Here is a 22,233-nt window from a genome sequence, read left to right as displayed (position 1 = left end):
TAACTTTTGGATGAAGCATGCTTTAGCAAACATAGATTGTCTAATCTTATTGACTCATCTCTCCCCTGTGTCTTCCAGTAATTTTCCACTCTTACACTCCAGCATTTAAAATCTCTAATTTCTTCTTCTTCTCCACAGAGGAGTTAAATTCAATCTTTACCCCATTGCTGTAGCCTTGACCCATAAAAGTGATTTCTATGCTTGTGTTATTCCATCTGCTCCATCTGATGACGTTTGTTTTGTTTTTTTTTGAAATCATCAATATTTCAGAAGCTACTATAGAAAATAAATTAGCTAAGAAAACAATTGGCTACCTAATAAGGAAAAAAAATGAGATCAAAAGAGCCTCTAGAAATTTTGAGGTTTACATAGAGAGATAACAGATATGTAAAGACTAAATCCAGGGTGTAGACACCAGTGATTTTGTTTTAAAAGTTGAGCATCCTTAATTTATCTTCAAAATCCTTATAGATGGAAATCAAGAAATAATCTGTCAGTGTGATGTTTTCACTAAATCAAGTGACTCACATACTCCTTTAAAGATTTAAGTGTTATTAAATAGAATCTTGTAGAAGCATAACTGGATGGGGGAAGAAAATTCAAAGTTGGGTGAGTAGAGAGATTCGAGTGGAGAGTGTTGATATGAGAGGAGATGGAAGTGAATATACACTTCTAAAATACACTGGATGGAATTTATTAAGTGAGAGGGAATTAATACTATTTTTAAAAGAGTTCTGGGTCCAGTTATTAGTGTAATTACTCTTACTAGAGTCTAGTGTACATTATTGTGGCAAAGTTCTTGAGTGAGTTGTACAGTCAGAAAATTCTATATGCTTAATGTAAAGTAACTTGAGAGCTACCCAATTTTTAAGGTAGAGTAAAGGTATACCGTAAATCATATCATCAAAGGACCTGGGATTTGATGAAGGAAACTAATGAGAAAGGAATAATATTTTAGAAGGTAGGGTAGGAACATAGAACCAGAAACAAATACATTTTCAAAATATAGATCTATGTCAAAGTGGAAAAACCTCACTACTCCCAGGATTAGTAATAATATCTGTATCAATATTCCATGCTATCTATGGACAACATTTATACCTCTTTTGTGCCAATAGGTTTTTATTTTTGGAATGGAATACATCACTAGTACAATTTTATGTACTTTGATTAGGCGTTTGGAAGACAGAATTTCATTTCTCTCAATTAAATTTTTTTGTTTTTGTTTGTTTTTCTGTTATTGTTTTTGTTTTTGTTTTGTTTTGTTTTGTTTTTCCCAGAGCTGAGGACCAAACCCAGGGCATTGTGCTTGTTAGGCAAGCGCTCTACTACTGAGCTAAATTCCCAACTCCAAAGCTCTTGCTTCTTGACCAAATATGTTCCAGATAAAGATATGGAAACCATTTTAGATCTTTTATCCATGACGAGATTGAGTGGAATTCTTCTTCTCTTTCCCATGGGGGGGGGGTGGGGAGTTTGCATTCATTTATGTGAAAATGGACAATTGACTGAGCGTTTATTAGCAAGAAACTGGTCTACAGTGCTTGACATGGTCATTTCCAAATATGTTGTATGGTCAAAGGCCAAACTCCTGCCTTCTAAAGAGACAAGACAAGTAGCTCATTCCAACATGTCAGTCAATGAGACAAAGATTAGAGAAGGGGGATGGCTTCCTTGGTTAGGAAGTTTAAGGAGTCAACCCTCAAGCAAATATCAGGAGCATTGGAATTTTATGAAAAAAAAAAATGGCAACAAAGGATGAACCTGGGGTGCTTACCATGACAAAGCAGGTGATTGTGGTCAGAGCTGTGGTCTAATCATTACCTCAGTCCTGACTCTGCAGGGTTGTCTGGTGTCGCTGCCATCCCTTTTTATCCCTTGAGGAGAACAACTTGATTGCCACAAGTTTTATAGTGCTCCTGTGGAGTGAAGCCACAGCCTTGTGGGTGATCATTGTGAATTAAGAGGTGATAGGTGTGACCTATGAGGCCCTCTGTTGTTTGGGGATAGTTTAGGTTCTCTGCCACAAAGAAGTATTTCCGTGAGTCAGCCTCAGAATCCTGCCAAATGGAAGTTGACTCATGGAGAAGAAAATTTTAAAAATCAACTGAAGTCTATACACAAGTAAAACGTGAAGAGTTAGGCCTGTGAACAACACCCACCTACGTGTTCGCCTCTACTTAGCCATGATGGAATCAAGACCTTTTTGCATTTTCTTGGAAAATTCACACTAAACCAGTCAGAAAATGAGATTAGTATTAGTCCTCCTACAGTAGGACTATAGACTATGAACTGAAATGTCAGAAGCCAGTAAAGGCAGAAATTAAAACTTACCATGTGTTTTCAACATCTTGCTTTTCCTTCTGTATTAAGACTTTTGAATCCCAAATATATGTTATTTTGGAAGCCTGAAAAGGACTTGTGGAGCAGAACTTCATCCACATCAGAACAATGGATATGCAGTAGAAGTAGAAACAGTAGAAACCACCATTGTACAATCTCTCCCACTCTAAGATTACATGATGGTGTACTTCAACCTTGATAAAGTGTCAAATCAATACTATAGCTGCAAAAGAATTTTTTCTAAAAATTACATCTTACCTGATAGCTTTTCAGATTTAGTCTTATGTAATTGGTATTAGCAGTTGTGGCAGTTCTAAAGCAGAAAGAAGATGATATATTTTTACTAGAATAAAATTGTTCATCATCAACATCACAGCCCATAGGCAATGGCAGTTTCTTACAGTGGGGAGACCCTTATCCACTGATGATTTCCCTTATTTATTCCTGCACATCCAGGACACAGCTAACAGCTTCTAGCTGCAATGGCACTCTGTCAAACACTTCCTTTCTTTCTAGATACTTTTGTTCTCTGAGCATTTCTAATTTCTAACATTTCCATAACATAACTGCCAGTATCAAATTCCATTTTGACCAAAATGCCGCTGAGAGGTTTTTCTAGATGGCATTTAACTGATATAGACATAGTATCAAAGAAAATGAAGCTTAAAGAAAAACACTGCTTAGAATGAATTAAATCATGGGAAGTATAAAGATAAACCAAATAGAAGAGCATGACAGAAGAGGATGTTACTGTAGTGAGATGTGAGTGAGAGAGCAGACACCATGCTTTAAGTCAGTTCTAGAAGGACACTCAGGTTTAGCTATGTTAAGTGAACATCCCCAAATTACTCAATATTAAAAGAAATAATATTCATGTCAGGATAACATTAGTCTGTTTTAAAAGTTTATTTCATTTGTGTGTGTGTCTGTGTGTGTGTGTCTGTATGTGTGTGTCTATGTGTGTGTGTCTGTGTGTGTGTGTGTGTCTGTGTGAGTGCCTAATGCCCTTGTAGGACAATGGACCATGCCAGGAAACTTGTTAAGGTTGAGTAGGTTTCTTGGCACCTCCTACATGATGATGGTAGGTGTTTGACCTACCCTCGACCTGATACCTGGCCTGGAACACATGATCACAGCTCCCCACATAAAGAACGTGACTGGCCACATAGCACAAAACAGAGAGTTCTCCATCCTAATGAGGTATCTAGATGGGCACTATGATGGTTTGTATATTCTTGGACCACGGAGTGGCACCATTTGGAGGTATGGCCTTGTTGGAATAGGTGTGACCTGGTTGGAGTAGGTGTGTCACTGTGGGTGTGGGCATAAGATCCTCATCCTAGTTGCCTGGAAGTCAGTCTTCCACTAGCAGCCTTTGGATGAAGATATAGAACTCTCAGCTCCTCCTGCACCATGCCTGCCTGGATGTTGTCATACTCCCAACTTGATGGTAATGGACTGAATCTGTAAGCCAGCCCCAATTAAATGTTGTCCTTATAAGAGTTGTCTTGGTCATGGTGTCTCTTCACAGCAATGGTAACCCTAACTAAGACAGGCACTGAGTAAGGGTTTAGCCAATAAGCTTCCCTTCACAGAAATTCCTTCCTGCAAAAAGGTATTTAATATCTGGTCCACCCTGAGGAAGTGGTATGCATCTATTTTCCTTGAAGAACCACTGTGGGAAGCATGGTGGAAGCCTTCATTGCTCAGAGCTGCCACCCAAGTCTCCTGCAGAAGATATCATCTCGCTCCCAAACGATCACCACTAAGCTAAGCTGGAGTCCCCCCTCTACAGAGCCCTGGCTTTATTGCAGGCCCAAGGACCCCCTCCTTTCCTGAATCCTCCTCACAATTTCCAGAAGCATCTGGGTGCCCAGGAGTCAGGGAACCCCAGCTTCATTCTCAGCTTGTGTTGTTTCTCACTCTGACTGAGGCCCCCACCCCCAGAATGCTGGCGTTGAGCTGAGGCATTACCCACCCCACCCCCCCAGGAGTGATACATCAGTGCCTCCTACAAACCCATTCCTGGATGGTGGTGTAGGGTAAAATGCAGCATAGGGCCCCACGTTTTGTCTGCCCTAGTGGAGTTCACACACCTGGGAGACAAAATGGAATGCAAAACCACATGCCCCTGGCAGCTAAAAGAGCTGGAATTACAGGACAGTTCCAACTTGCCCTACCTGAGTGCTATAAGTTGAATTCTGACCCTATACAAGAACCACCTAAAACACTCCTAATCAATGAACGATCTTTTCAGTCCTTAATAGTGCTTTTTACATATCCCAAATTATTTTGGCAGCATAAAATGAGAACATACAGATATTTGATAACTTCATTATATTCTGATATGTATATGTGGTGTAAGAAATAATCTGCAAAGTTTATAACTAGGTAAAGCCTCTTCTTTATACTTTTTGTTATGATCTTAAAAATCTAATATGAAGGGTTGGAGAGATGGCTTTATGGTTAAAAGAACTTGCTGATCATGCAAAGGATCCAGTTTCAGGGAAATCTAGAACACTTCTTCTGCTCTCTACAAGTACCATGTGTGCATCCAGTATACATGCAAATAAACAATTATGATAGAAAATAAAAAGTAACTTTAAAAATATTTTTTAATTAGGTATTTTCTTCATTTGCATTTCCAGTGCTATCCCAAAAGTCCCCCATACCTTCCCCCACCCACTCCCTATGAGAAAAATTGCTTAAATAATATTTATAGCTTGAATTTATTTAACTTTATACCAAAGTTATTTGATGTTATTCAATATTACTAAATATAATTAAAGTCTTAAAATGCATAATATAAATTAGTATGCACCAAGTATTAATTTGTACCACAATGTAAAATATAAAATGAGGTAGGTCCGTGAAAGACATATATGTCCATATGTAAATATGATAGGAGGAAAGGTCTTTAAAGGGATGAAGTTTGTACAATATGTAAGATCAGTTATTATATCTAGCAGAAAACAGGATAACACGTGGAAGAGAAAGGAAATATCCTGGATGTACAGTGATGTTACTGGCTTGAAAGTGTCTGGCATCAGACTTTTGAGTATGAATGAAAAATAATGTAGAAACATGTTGTATGGACAATTAAATTCCGGGCTTAAATTCAGCTACAGCATTGAAATAATGAGATTCTGGGGTTTCTTAAACACATTAGTTACCTTAATTGCATATGGAGAATTGATTGGATCAGAAGAAACTCAAATAGCTCATTAGTTACCATGACAGTTAATCATGGCCACCAACTTGATTAGACGGAAAGATGCCTAGGAGTTGAGGAAAAACACCTCAGGCTTCTCCAGAGATGAATAGATCATGTCGGCTCTACCCTAGTTAATGATTTAATCTAATGATAAATCTAAATTTTGGATAGATTATTGTGAGGTGGTAGAACTGTAGAAGTTGAGAGCTTTATAGAGAAAGTGTGTCACATTAATGTGGCTTTGAAAGATATATATTGACCCTCACCCTTCTTATTTGTTCAGCTTCCTGGCTACTATGATATGATCAGCCTCTGGCATGCACTGCCCTTTCCATGATATTTGTCTCATCTTTAGTCTCAAAGTGATGGAGCCCGCCTACCAGAAGCCAACATCTCCGAAGTGTTTGCACAAATAAATCTTTTCTTCTTTATAAACATTTCCTGCAAATATTTGTCTCCACCATGAAGATCTAAATATCAGAATCCACTAAAGTATCATTTTAAAAGTATACAGTATAGTAAATATTAGAGTACAGTAACAAACCTGTGTTTGATCTCAGCGTCATAGCTTACTTAAATGGGAATTTGGGCAAGTTATTTAATCATATTGTGGTTCAGTTTCATCACTTTCAAATTCAATTAATAATCTCACCCTAGTAGTGGGATTCTAGAAGTGTTAGGTGTGGTGTTTCTCTCTAAAGATACTTGTGGTTCAGAGTATAATCTAATTTATCAGTAAAATATATAAGGGTGCTTTGATATAATCAATTTCATTAATCAAAGTTTTATTTCCACTTCTCATTAAGTTTTGCACCATGCAAACATTTCCCAGACATATTTGTCTAGGGGAAATCTATCAATATGAAATTAAAATGTAAAGTTTAAAATTATTTCTAAAGTTATTGATATGGCCTTTAAGGTTATTGGAGTTATTTTGGAGCTTTGCTTTATTTAAACATTTGGAAAATTATGACAATGTAAAAGAACCACATAAAAAGAAATTCAATATGTCAATTTTTCTGCATATTGAACAGACCTGCACCACTATTTTGACTTCACTTAGAATTCAAAGTAACAAGCAAGCAGACTAACTACATGGAGTTTTTCTATTTATTTCCTTGCCAATTTCAACACATAAAAATGATCAGAATGATGTAATTGCAACAGGGTGAGAATTGTGTATATCCATCTATATTTATCTCTTCCTTTGGTCTTAGGATCAGTTAGCTATGACATTTCTAATCACACATCAGCTATTTTCCCCTGGTGAAAACCTGTTTATGAACAAATTAAATGTATCCCTATTTTATGCTTTGCAAAGCTTTAAGAGCCCATGAATAGAGAATCTCATTCTTGTGTGCCAAAGAACTACCAACCAAATTCCCATTTAAGTAAGCTATGATGCTGAGATCAAACACAGATTTCTTACTGTACTATAATATTTACTGTACTGTATACTTTTAAAATGATATTTTAGTAGATTCTGATATTTAGTTCTTCATGGTGGTGTGTAGTGAATCACTCCTCACTGAAGGAATAAGGTTCCTGATGTCCCAAGGGAAAATTATAATCTTTAGCAATGGCCTTGTTGTCATTCAATTTGTACTTTTCAGTCTAATGATGGCCCTCTTGTTAAAGTCCTCACGACAAATTGCTTTCACTGATAACTAGGATCTATAATGTACATATACATGTGTGTATAATATAATATTTGAAAATACACTACCACATCTAATTTAGCACATGAAAAAAAACCTTCAAAATACTTGTTTTTAACTTGCTCTAATTTTAAAAAGAACCTAGTGCACTGAAATAACCTAAGCCCATTTAATTTTTATCCCATGTTCAGTATAAATGCAAAGATGTTGCATTAAAACAGACTGCAGCTTCCATTGCAATTATACAAACTTAGCTCAATCCTATCAAATGTAAAATAAAAGAGCTAAGAACTTTGAAATTTTGGCTTACAGTAATTTTAAAATATCCCCACATAATTAAAAAGTACAAAAATTTTGCACATATTAAGCATGTCTTTGACATAAAGCTTAGGACCTTGAAAGGCACATTATTCCAGCTAATGAGCGATTTTCAGGACTATCTTCTATATTAGGCAGAACAAGATTGCCCTCTCCACGCAGTTCATTGGTCCTAGATCTATTCTCTAGAGTCACGCAGGAAATATTAAGTCCACTCTTTTACAGAGCAGACCTTTAAGCACTCCTAATTGCACTGCTCCAGAAGGAATGTCAGGCCACAGTTAAAGCACACATGGAGGTTTTCATTAATGAGAAAGAATCAGAAAGCGTCAATTTGATGAGTGATCTTTACCCAATTTAGTTCTTTAGGGGAGATTTAAACTCTGAGCCACCATGATTTAATTAAAATATTCTGAAATACTACCTAAGTAAGCCCCCTGTTTAAATCCTTCAAAACACTTTGAAATCAATTCAGCCCTTTAGAGGCATGCTTAATGTTCACCTCCTAGACTCTATCTTGCAGTTGCTATTACTTCCTTTATCTCCTACAGTGCTCAATATAAGTTGATGGGGGCAGTACCTATACAGTCCCATAAAATGATTATGCTTATGTTTAGACTGCTGACCCACCAATTCTTTCCCATCAAACATGGGCAGCTCAGTGTTGCTTCTCTTATGTACTTGCATTTTTATGGGTTCACTTTGCAATTCGGCCTGGAAACTGGAATGCTGCGAAGCTCCAAGACCATTTGGAACTCATCATAGGCAAATATAATAATAAAGCAACAACACTGTGCTCAACATAGTGCTCAACACAGCACTGTGCTCTCCCTCAGTCCTCCCACCGATTATGTGTCACATTGTACTTCATAAGCAATGTGACATGCAATGACAACCACCTTTGTGAAGGCCTGGGAGCTGTTTATACTCTGCTATTCACTTATCATGCTGACGTGGATAATAGAATATTTCTCAGCTATATTTCAACTGGTGTAACTCAAACAATATTTTTAAATTTATATTTATATGGTGTTAATGCTTGTGAATAAAATGGTTTGTTGCTATTTATTTCTGATTGATTTCCAAAGTACTTTCCTAGTTTTACATGCTCATCTGCCTTCATCCAGAAGACCCCCGACTGATTCATTTTCTCCCATGACAGCTTTCCCAGCATCTTCCTATACCATGGAGCTAAGGCCAAGGGAAGAAACGTTTCGGTCAGGAATAGCAATAGGGTCCTACCCCAAGGTTCTCTGTTGTAACCTGTGGCAATGGCAACAGCCTATTTTATTTACAGGTCTCTTGAACTCCCTAATGGCCATTCAAAGGTAGGTGACTCTGGTTTGGCAGTAGAAGTTTAATCATAGAGTCTATATATCTAGAGGAACATTATTTCCCCATGTTGGGTAATAATGTGCATATGACACTTTCTAATAAAAATTCATGTCAATATTAATATCTAGATGATAGATAGATGATAGATAATAGATTAATAGGCAGACATGATAGATAGATAGATAGATAGATAGATAGATAGATAGATAGATAGATAGATAGACATATAGATGCAATGTCTTTATAAGTAAGTTTATAAATGTTTCACTGTGGATTATTTTAGTATCTTTTATTTCCTTATTTCTCCTTATGACTTCTCACTTCTGTTACCATTCCTCTTCCTTTCTTGCTCTCCCACCCCAATGCCTTGTGTCTAACTAACTACCTCTGTGGAGTTCCTTCTCAATCCTGTATCCTGAGGTTCCTCACTCTGTAGTTACTACAGGTCACATCCTCAAACCTAAAACCCCAGATCTAGAAATATATATATATATATATATATATGTGTGTGTGTGTGTGTGTGTGTGTGTGTGTGTGTGTGTGTGTGTGTGTGATTTGTTTGTCTAGGCCTTGGTTTGCCTTACTCAGAGCTTGGGTTTCGTTTTTGTATAAACTTTTCACACACTGAAGTTATCTGAAAAGAGAAAACTCAAATCAGAAAATGCCCCCCTCAGATTTTCCGTAGGCAAGTCTGTAGGGAGCTTTATTGATTGACAGATGAGGGTCCAGCTCACTGTAGGTGGTTCCATTCCTAGATAGGGTATCCTGAGTTGTATAAGGAAACACACTGAGCAAGTCAGGAAAGCAAGCCAGTAGGCAGTGTTCCTCCATGTCTTCTGCTTTAGTGCCTGCTTTCTGCCTTGAGTAGTTGCCCTGACTTCTTTTGATAATGGACTGTAGTCTGTGAGGTAAAGAAGCCATTTCCTCCTGACATTGTTTTTGGTTCATTTTTAATCATATCAGTACAAGCACTAAGACATTCAGTTTGTAGTATTTTGCTGTTGCACCTATTAACCTGCAAATTTTATGGTATGTTTTTAATCTTAATATAATTATATTGTGTATATGTACCACATTTTTGTTATTCCTTCACAATTTGATGAACATATAGACTGCTTCCACTTCCTAGCTAGTATATACATTTTAATAGAGAATACATTGGGTGTATGTTAAAGGAGTATTTCAGCAACTATAAAGTCTGTGAGAGAGATGACTGGCCCATCATCAGCATGTTCCAGGTTCAGTGAGAGAGCCTGTCTCAACAAATCATATAGAGAATTATAGAAGAAGGTATACTGGTCATGCCTGAAGCATTATACAAACAACAAAAACAAAATTGGGAAGTATTATATGTACACAGACAGAAATACATATGTTCATGCACACACAAGTGTGTAACAGTAAATATATGTATAAAACAACAATAATCAAAGAAGAAGCTATCAACTTGATGGAGGAAATAAGATGGATTGGGCAGAGGGTACCTGATGGCTCCTGAAGAGAGGAAAGAAAGAGAGGAAAGCTATGTAATTCTATTTAAATAAATAAAAATGAAAATTATCAAATGTTTATCTGAAATTTTAAATTCAAATTTTAGTTAAAAATAATTTTGTATCTTGTTTGGCAGGAGGTACTGAATACTGAGGGACCATGTAAAAATAACACACATCAATGCTCCTAGGCACCTATAACAATTAAAACTGGAAAGCAAAACCCTTATTTATTGTCTCTTTCCAAAAACAAGAGCAATGTTACAATACATTTGTTGGAAACATTGTTTCATGTTGCTCATTGCTGGAACAGTTTTGTGTGCTTCCTTAGTATGTGAATCTCAGTTTCAAGGGCAACCTTTCTGCCTTTGGAGACAAAAGGCATCAATAAGGAAGTTAATAAAAGTAAGGAGAGCAGTCAAAAGCAATAGGTAGCTTAAGGAATCAACTTCCACAAATCAACTTCCACGGTACTCTGCACCTGAGAGTCAGAAATGTGAGTGTCCAGCTATCAATCTCTTTAATTTCAGTAGATTCGATTCGTATGAAATATTTAAAACACAGCAAGTACTTTATATTCAAATAATAATGAAACATCTCTACTACTTATCTGATTTTGGAAAATGATTTGGTGTTTGCAGATTGTCAATTTTCTCCATGTTGGATTAGACAATGAAGAAATATTATACCAAGTTGCTGAGTATAATTTCTACATAAAGAACCAATTAAGCCTTTAAATCTGCTGTTTTCTTCCAAATATTCAAAATCCTTTCCTAATTGGGTTTATTTTGTGACTAGAAGAATAAAGTATATAATTATGGGAAACTCTGAAACTCTTGTAATGTCATTTTTCTATAATGCACGAGTGATAACTATATGGATCTTTGCAGAGCAAGCCTAGAGTGTTTGCACAGACAAAAGACTGGAGTCGCTAACCCACTGCATTGAGATTGTCTTGGAATGTTAGACTTAGCTCAGGAGTTCATTTCTGTATTATCTCATGCTCTGAAAATGTTTTGATCTAAACAGAGGTGGAGAAGTTTTAATGATCCTGAAACAAACATGGATCAAGATGCAATTTGCACAATATTGAACTCATGTGAAATATCGGTTGTGTAGTTTAGCAATGAAATCAGGCATCTCTAAATAATTTGAAAGTATGAAATCTTAAAAGCAGCTCAGACACAGCTAAAACTAAACAATGAAACTAGAACTAACACTAAATAATAGACAATCATGAAAAAAATGGGCACAGCTCTATCCTCTTAAACACCCCTGACACTATAAAAGCTACTCTGCGAGGAGAGAGCTTTCAGGTCAGCTCCAACTTGATTCTTCGGTGATTTATAAGTGAATTTTGTGGCTATATCCAGTAGTGGGGTCTTACCGTCCATGTGGTAGGCATACAAGGGCAATCAAAACTCATAGGTTTGTGTTCCAAATCAGTCAAAACAATTTTTGTCTAATAACCTATAGTTTTCTGGAGAAGGATTCCCCCTGAACCATAGTACCTCCATTCCTATGCTGTTTTCTCTTGGCATTTCCACTTTTAGTTAGCTAATAAATACTGGATTGCCCTACTATATCTTTATATAGCCTCAGTTTATCTATCTCCTCCTCTCCCTCATCTTCAACTTTTCTACAGTCAGTGTGTACGCTCTACTTTCTTAGCACAGTTGTTCTGCCACCTGCCTTACACAAGGTTACTGGTTTAATTTCTTTCATCAGTGTTTTCCATTTTTCAGTTTATAAGCTATGCATTTCATTGACTAAATTTATCCCTCCTCAGAGAAATGCATAGTTGTCATTATTGCTTTTCAGATAGGTTATTTGTGGACATAAACACAATTAATTTTCCACCAATTGCATGTAAATTAAATTTGACAAGTGTAGCTCTGGAACATAATGAATTCTGACCACTCACACCTACCTTCTTTCAATCTCCATTATGCCTGTCTATCCAACCTTCTATCTAAAACACACTTTCTCAAGTTGATGTCTTCTCTTTGCATTTTGCTTCTGTCTGTGTGAGCTATCTCTTGGAGACTAGTGCATTTAGCAGTGGATACGTAACTGCAGACAATGCTTCTGTCTGTCCCAGAATCCATCAATACTCAACTGTTCAGAAGTAATGACTAGCGATCTATGAGCATTTCCTCCTCTGTAACAAATGGGTGACAAGGCCAGCCTTGTATAGGTCCAGTGTACATAAAAGCAGTTGTTATGAGTTTCAGATTTTAATAGTTGTATTAATTCTGGAGGTATTTTGAGCTCTTCACTCTATCTTTTAGCTCCTAGACACTTCCTGATTTCTTCTGCTATGTGTCCTGAGCTATAAATGCCTTGTTCAGAAATGGGCCTTTGACCATTAGTCATTCTAGTCTATCAGCAGCCATGAGTCTCTGGATTCACTGATATTCACTCTAAAGAGAGGCTTTTATGTTTCAGGCTAACAGTACCTCTTGTCTATAAAATGGACAAAACATGTGGACTCTATATGTTTTAGCACAGCTATTTAGAGACAGTTTGATGATGTGTTGTTTTAGTTAGATAACTGTAGTAAGCAACTTCCTACCAACCACCAGATATGGATTGTTAAAGAGGTTTCAGTACCAGACATAGGTTTCCACTTGTGGATCATGTTTCAGATCTACTTGGAAGGTGGCTGGTTACTCCCACAACTCTTGTCTCACTTTTGCAAGGATGATCCCAGTTGTGATGTGGGTGGTTTAATTTCCTCACAACCTACACAGCAATATTTTTAAGTAGGCTGAGTTCTATTTTTAAATTTTATATCACTTTTACACATACATTTTCAACTAAAATATAATTACATCATTCCCTTCTCTTTCTTTTTTTCAGACACTCCCTCATTTATCCCTCCAAATCATCCCTTGACCCCAGCTCCATTCTCAAATTTATAACCTGTTTTTCTTTGATTATTATGGTTATCTATATGTAATGCACAGATATGTAAATACAACTTACTGTCTGTTTCTGATGTTGGTATATCCTATACCTTTGTATTCAATAACCACTCAGGTGATTCATGTATAAGAGTGACTAATTTTTCCACTTTCCAAAGTCATTAGTCACATGTTGTATGTCTAGGGGTGGGAATCACTGAGCACCTTTCTCCTTCTATTCACATGATTATTAATTAACATGATTATTAATATTGTCATTGTTTAGGTTTCTCTACACATCACTTTCTACGAGATGCAGTCTCATCGAAGACTTCCTGGTATTCTGAGTCACAACACAATCTTTCTGACCTCCCTCCAATGTTCTCTGATCCATAGATGAAAGAACCGTGATCTAGATACATCCAGAGCAACTATGACAAGTTTTTGATTATTGCATGGTTAAGGTTATAATTGTGGGAAATATAAACTACCACTGACCAATGTAAAACAACAACAACAAAAAAGGCATAGTGTGTTGAAATTACATGTGACAACTAAATCAACAAAACAGTTGATTAACTGACAGAAATTAATGGAAGACTGAAGCGTGGTCTGTAGCCGCTCAGTCAGGGTTGGCCAGTTTGTCATCACTCTGGACGTGTCTGGGAAAGGTGACCAGGAAGGAAAATGGTTAGACTGCCTTCTGAAGAGGAAATAATTAGTGATACAGATGCTAATAATGTCTTCTTGATCACATAGATCAAGTCACCTATTTAATCAAATTAAGTCAGGTATATGGTAAGTAGTTTAGGGAACGGAAACACAATAAAGTAGTACAATACTATTATTTTCCTCCAGATGCTCTATTTCAATTAAGGAACCACACTTCATTTTATAATTCAAATCTCTGAAGGCTAAGCAAAAAGGAATCCCTTCTTTTGCACAGCATTCTGTTCCAAACTTGAAGCGGCCACCTCCAGTGAAGGGTTCTTGCAGAGCCTTACTTAAGAACAAGATGAAGAGGATACTTAACAGCATGTCACATTCAAGTCTGATGAATATTTCTGTAATTGCTTCCCTGGCCCCAATATTTTCAAATAGCATTTGATGGAATTTTTAAGAGGGCTAGATGATGGAGATGAAGGTTCCTGCTGCAAATGAGCTTGTTCTGGGAAGGTAAGTGACTCATCTAAGACCACAGAGCTGATGAGCAGAACAGATTCAGACTCATTTTTCATGTCAAACCAAGCACGATTTAAAAGCACTTCTTTTGAAATAACTTCCACTCAGGTTGAAAACACTTTTTAAAATTAACTAAAGCATAATGTTGCTATTTAATTGTGTGACACAATTTTTTTTTAATTCCAAGCATCGATGAATAATTTGCTGACTAACATTCATCATTTTAGCAGAATGATAAAGATTACACAGTTTAAACACTTTATATAAATCTATAAAATTATTCAAAAAGTAGAATATGTTTACATTCCAAGACCCATTTTATCTTGTAATAGTCAATCTTTCCAAATTTCTTTGGTTTTGATTGCTTGTTATCTGATCCATTTTCTTTGTCTTTTTCAGAATAATATATAATTGAAATAAAACAGACTCTGAATTCAGTTCCTATAATGTTAAGATGTTATGTCTTTATAAAAATATTATATGAGTATTGTATATCATATATGAAAATATTAAGTATTTTATACAATATAACACATGTTAAATTAAAAATCACATGTCTTGACTCAACATGTTCATTTATAGATTAAAATCAAACTATCAACCACATTAATTAAACACATTAAAAAAATAGTAACTCTATGAAATTTTTGATAATTATAATAATAATGAATAATGGTAAAAAAAAAATCTTACATGCCTCAAAATATCACCAAGCAAAGTGAAACTGCAAGCTAACATTTTAAATCTGAATAAGATTTTTACAGAACAACAATAACAACAGTCAAACCCAATTCTGAATTTTCCAAAATATGCCCAACCTTCTTACATTTTACTGGAATACCCATGAAGTACAAGTCAGTGGGGAAAAAATAAAGTTTCTTGAACACGGAAATAAGTAAGACTTTCATTAATTATAAATAACAAGATTAGCTATGTAGAGCATAGCTCCCCCCATAAAACCTAACTGCTACTCAGTGCATATCCAAACATGAGTGCTGTGAGATCAGTGTTAAAAACCTGTGTCTGCACAGCAGTAACCGTGACTAATGATTTTCTCATGGTAGTGTTTATACTAACACCAAATCTTGGTAAGACCTAGTACACATCTGAAACCAAAAGATAGAAATATAGAAATGAGACATTTGGATTAGTCCTAAACATATCAAGTAATGCAACATTGTAATGAAATCTAGACTAAGTATTGTAAGGACCTCGGTATTCGACGCAAACAGTCTCAGGAAGATACTGAAAGCTGTTTTGGCTTATATTTTAGAATAGTTACAGGTGATGAAAGCAGCCTGCCATTGCATGTCACGTGAATGGACTCATTTTGAAATATTTTGTAAAATGTGTAAGGAAGCATTACTTATGCCTAGATCCATACGACCATTTCCGCAAGTGTGTAAGATGACCCATGCTCTTCACATTAACAAAGAGACTTTTAAAAATGTATAATTCAGTGTGTTAAACTACTTACCTGTTATATCCCCAAATTTCAGATGACTACATATAAAAATGAAGACATGTCATGCCTCCATTGACATATTCATGAGATCTTCCATCAGTGTTGCTGAAAATAAAAATTAGGAAACAACTGATTTGCAGAAGGGTTTTTCACACAGAGGGCTGGATCATTATTTTCCAACACTCACATCGATATTTTGAATTGTTCCTTTGCAACCTCTGAGATTTTTACATCCCAGAACAATCTACTACAATAAATCACAAGTAGATTAGAGCTTTTCCTTTGTTTTGTGAGATGTGAGAGGGGTAATTTTAAAAAGTGAAATGGGAAAAATATACATTACAATACATGCTATCACAGACAGATCTATTCTAGGCAAACATGTACCTTGAAATATTAGTGTTTGGTTGTGGAAGCTGTCACATCTTACTGTATTTATGAAATTCTGAGAGTGAATCTATAGGTAACATCTGGTCTTATGACCACTGTACTAAGATTAAGTAAATTTTTCTCACTTTTTCTTAGGTATGAAGAGTCAACTCACTAAAATAATAAGAATCTCACAGTAGGCATGGGACCCCTTCCCTTCAATGTTTAAACCACCTAAAACCAGAGCATAATTTTTCCTCAAGACAACAAGATAGGCATGTTTAGGCTTAAAGATCATTTTCAGATATCTTGAAGGCTGTCCAGATCAAAACAAGTTCCATATTCAACAAAAATAAAGAACTTTCACAACCTTCAGGGTTAACAGAACACACACACACACATTCATAATACCAATCAGATATGTTGAAGATCATATATCCTAGTAGTTAGATGCTACAATATATCGTCCCCACAAGTGGAAACACTGATAGATGAGTTAAACATTTGGCATTTAGTTTAATCACTTAAAGTTTAAAACTACAAAAATATGAGTATTTTGTGTCTATCACTTCTAATTCACCAGTCACAAAATTTCAGATGAAGGCAGGTATTTTTTTAAATTTTAATAATGTTTCAAACTTTATCATAGAGACTTGCGAATAAATAAAAACATCACACACAAAATTTAACTAGTCCCACAGTGTACAATACAATGAATGTTTTATTTCATGTGAAACGTCCCAGCCTCCAACTCAAACGCTTATATTCTAACTACACCGAACTTCACTGAGTTATAAAATTCTTCAGTGCAGTCCTGCTTATATCCATCTGAGAATTTTCTTAGCCCATGTTGCACTCCCTTGCAACACCGAAATAACCATATTTAATACTTACCCTGAAATTTCTAAAGGGACGCTCTTTGTACCTGCCACAGGTGTGCTGACCTTATTTCATCACTGAACTCAGGTGCTGAATTCTCGAAGCGCATGTCAACTAGTTTCTCCTATGAGGATAACTCGTTTTGTAGATATTAGCATAAATCCTCATCAATAATGATGCCTTTTGTTTTAGAACTCATGAAAGTATATTGGCATTTTGTTGGTGAGATGACTTTTAATCTCTCTTTTAGAGAACGTTTTCATTATGTGCTAAGGGCTATGAGCACAATGCATTCGGATTTGGCTTTGCACAAGAGTGTTTTTAATAACTGCCACTCTCTGTAGCTGGCATCTCAGCTGCTGTGAACACAAAGCATGTCACTGCTCTTCAAGCACACTTTCTTTCTTGCCATTGCTTTGATGAGCACACATACAGTTGATCTTAAGTGTTAGGGAGACTATTTCACACACAAAAAAAATCATCACTACTTTCCATTCAAATTGGGGTCTAGAAGGCTATCTGAACAGTATACTTGATAGCTGTGTCTATTATTAAGTACTGTCAAGACAGATTTTATATGCACTAAACAAAATGCTTAACATTCATTTGGGGCAGCGGGAGTGTGAGAATGCTTTACTGGCAGGAAAAAAAACCTACCTAATATAAATATGATTTTATATTGTAAATCCAGTTGTACTTTAAGTCCTCTAAATGCTGGATTAGCATTCATGACCATATCTATTAATAGTATAGTGCCACACTGAGAGAGAAAATTTTTTCTCTCTTCTTTTTTCCTTTTCTTTCTTCCTTCCTTCCTTTCTTTCTTTCTTTCTTTCTTTCTTTCTTTCTTTCTTTCTTTCTTTCTTTCTTTCTCCTTTCTTCCTTCTTTACTTTCTTCTCCTTTCTTCCTTTCTTTCTTTCTCTCTTTCTTTCTTTCTTTCTTTCTTTCTTTCTATTTTGTGAGGCAGAGTCTTACTATGTAGGCATGGCTAACATGGAACTTACTTTGTAGACCAGGCTAGTCTCAATCTAGGAACCTGTATAAATATGAACAGAGTTAAGTATTTCTATGGAAATTCATTTTAAGTATCTTTCAAATAAATCAAACAATGCATCTAGCTCTGAGTTAGTATTTTAAAACTCTGTTATACATTCCACAGTCTGAATTCTGGATTTTAAAAAAGTCTTACAAAATTTAATGAATTGTAATTAATGGAATTCTAATTATCATATTTCTACCAACAGCTAAACATGAAAACATAATTGATATTTTATAAGCCCTTGTTTATTGTTTATGTGTATTCACAGACAAAAGAATTAAGTGTTCTGTCCAGTTTCAATGCTGATAACGTATAGACAGCATTCCATCTATGTCATAAGGTCTTTAAGGTCTTTAACGAGATTATACATGTAATAAATATAACAAGATGCTGAGAATGTGGCAAATATTCAATAAATATTAACTATTATCCGATGTCAAATATCCTCTGCACTTGACTCCTATCAGAAACAAGCATCCTTCACATTCATTCACTTAACGATTCATTTTTCAGTGCTTGCAGCGTGTCTCCACTATTTGGTACTTTGACACAAAGATGAATGAAACACAGACTCCACTTGTCTTGGCTATGGTCCTAGAAGCAGAGCCGGAGATGAGGATTTATGAAAGTGATTTATTAAGCAATACTTGTAGGAGAAAATGGCATGAGGTACGGGGCCCAAGCTGGTGAAGAGAAGGAGCTAAGGAACAACAAAATGTTGGGAAAGGTCCAGCTTTGCAATGACTTCCAGGGGGACTTTGAAGAGTGGAATGTAAATCTATCCCACCCTGTGGTGGAAACACTGGGACAACTTACACTGCCCTGAGAAGTAGTCAGACTCCTCATTTGCTCATTTAAAAAAGTTTCTAAAAAACAGAAAGGGCAAGCTCCTAAGTAGAAAAGGATGGAGGAGCGTGGGGGAAGGTGGAATTGTATTCATCTATTAATAAAAATAGTGAAAGAGCCCCTGGGGAACAGGAACCTCTATTGTGCCATACCTCCAATCAGAACAGGACAAGTAAAACAGAGACCGCAGTGTCATCATTTGGACTTACTGTGAAAATGTCCTTACAGAGTTCTATGCCATAGCACTTACTCATTTTTCTTCACCAGGCTGCCTTATGTCACTTAGCTTTTGTATCTTGGGCTCTTAACCAGGCCCCTCTCCAGCGCACATAAACCACACTTTTTCTTTCTAGAGTGAACCAAAGGCCGGGTTGCTTTTCTGAGAAGCTCATACCTCTGCTCCATGTCTCACCAGTATCTTCTAATGCCACCTGTTCACTCTTCCTATAAACATTATCACACTGCACTACAATTGCCGGGTGGTGATTTAGCTTCTCTGAGTAGCCTGAGAATAACATCATTCCCTTCAGCTTTTGTAGGCTTAGTCTTACTACCTCCACATTTTAACTGCCTATACGATAGTTTCCTGAGTGATTGAAATGAAAAACTAATGAATAAATTCCCAATATTCTGTGTGGCTGAAAATGTTCATTCTATGTCTATGAAAACCTATAATCTCTTTTAGTTACACATGAAGCATTTTTTTTTTTTTTTAGTTTACGCTGTGGTTGTCCCTTAATACTCAACAGGTAAATTCAAGTTTTAGAATTTTTGTCATAATTTTATAGACCTTCACTGAACTCTAAAAGGGGTATGATATAAAAAAAAAAAAAGAATAGGCAAAACTTTATTTTTTGATGTTGTTGTTGTTTAACTTTATAAATATTTTTATTGGCCTCTTATTTATTTATATTTCAAATGTTATCCCCCTTCCCAGTTCTCCTCCATAAACCCTCTATCCAGTTTCCCTCCCCCTGCTTCTATTAGTTTGATCCCCCACCCACCCACCCACTCCTGCCTCATAGTCCTAGCACATCCCTACATTGGGACATTGAGTCTCCACAGGACCAAAGACCTCGCCTCCCATTGATGACAGATAAGGTAATCCTCTGCTACATAAGCAGCTAGTTCCATGTGTACTCTTTGGTTAGGGATTTAGTCCCTGGGAGCTCCGGGGAATCTGGTTGGTTGATATTGTTGTTCTTCCTATGGTGTTGCAAACCACTTCAGCTCCTTCAGTCCTTCCCCTAACTCCTCCATTGGAGTCCCCATTTTCAGTCCATGATTGGCAGCAAGCATCTGTCTACATTTGTATCAGTAAGGCTGTGGATGAGCCTCTCAGTGAATAGCCATATCAGACTGCTGTCAGCAAGTGCTTCTTTGCATCAGTAATAGTGTCTTGGTTTGGTATCTGCATATGGAATGGATCCCTGGGTGGGGCAGTTTCTGGATGACCTTTCCTTCAGTCTCTGCTTCACTCTTTGTCTCTGCATTACCTTTATACAGGAACAATTCTGTGCTAATATTTTTGAGAAGAGTGGGTGACCTCATTGCTCCACCGGGGACCATACCTAACCTCTGGATATGGTCTCTACAGGTTCTCTTTCCTCTTTGTTGGGTATTTCAGCTAATGTCATCCCTGTTGGGTTCTGGGAGCCACTTGCTTTCCTGGCATCTGGGTCTTTCTAAGGGCTACCTCTAGTTCCCATCCCGCACTGCTCTATACCTCCTTTCTTAGTCATAACAACAAAAAAGAAAGATTATTTATAGATACAGAAGAGTCAACATGGGGATAAGTAGGGTTTTCTGGACCATCATTTTCCTAGTAAGAGCTTCCACTCAAGTCACTTGGCAAAAGGAGTCACATCCTGGTTTGTTGCTCAGACATGTTATAACCCACATTCGCACAAAAGTCTCAACTTGTCCCCAAGAGTTTGTGTTAGCTTCTAGTAAGCCTGGTACAATAAAAAATGAGTTAATGTTTTTGTACTCAGTAGAAACCTATATTCCAATGACTCTGATTAGTTTACAGACAAACCCATTCTTTGTCATATCTTAGGAAAGTAAACTATCCTGTAAGTCTACAAATCTCCCCAGACAATTTTCCCATTGCTTATATTCCATTGTTTCTGCTTGTTTTATAAATCTCACATTTTCCATGGATAATTCAGACAACAGAGAACTAAGAACACTTGATAATCCAGTGTCTATGAAATGTATGTTTGAGTTGAATTCACAAAAGCAGTAATAAAAACGTGTAGTAATAGTTTCAATTATATAGAATTCTTATTCTAGAGTGGGATACAGTTGGCAGTGTTTCTTTGACTTTGACAATGCCATCATTCAAGATCTTTATAAACCTCGAAAAGCTTTGTGGAACCAGCTCATATGGGTACCTCTCAGCAAAAATTCCTTTAGTCAGGTAGGAATCCCTGGGAGTGATAGACACCAACCCACACCCAAAACTTTCAACATAAAATTTATCCTGTGTACAAGAAATGCAGGGATAGGGATGGACCAGAGACTGAGGGAATGGCCAACCAATAACCATCCCAATTTGAGACACATCCTATGGGCAAGCACCAATATCTGACACTATCAATGATACTCTGTTATACTTGCAGCCTGGAGTCTAGCATGGCTGTCCTCTGAGAGAATTAACCCACTAGCTGATTCAGAGTGATGCAGAACACTGGATGGCACTTAGGGACTCTTATGAAAGAATAGGAGGAAGAATTACATACCCAAAGGGGATAGAAACTCCACAGGATGACCAACAGACTCAATTAACCTGGTCCCTTGAGGCTTTCAGAGACTGAGCTACAAACCTAGGCCTCCATGTTCCTATGCAGCATATATGCAGCTTGGTCTTCATAGGTCCTGAACAACTAGAGCTAGCTCTATCCTAAAAGCTGTTTCCTGTAAGTGGGATGTGTTCTTCTAGATGGGCTGCCCTGTCTGGCCTCAGTGGGAAAAGATGTGCTTAGCCTCACAGGGACTTGATGTGCCAGGGTGGGAGAAATACACATGGGTGTCCCCATCTGCTTAGAGGAGGAGGAGGGTGGGGGAAGGATTGTGGGAAAAGGTGACCAGGAGTGGGGCAGTGAGAGGGATGTAAAGTGAATAATTAAAATAAGAAGAAAGAAAGAAAGAAAGAAAGAAAGAAAGAAAGAAAGAAAGAAAGAAAG

Source organism: Mus caroli, chromosome 5 (genome assembly GCF_900094665.2).
Source record: "Mus caroli chromosome 5, CAROLI_EIJ_v1.1, whole genome shotgun sequence".
Taxonomy (NCBI): domain Eukaryota; kingdom Metazoa; phylum Chordata; class Mammalia; order Rodentia; family Muridae; genus Mus; species Mus caroli.
The sequence above is the reverse complement of the archived record's forward strand: the minus strand, read 5'-3'. Positions refer to the sequence as shown.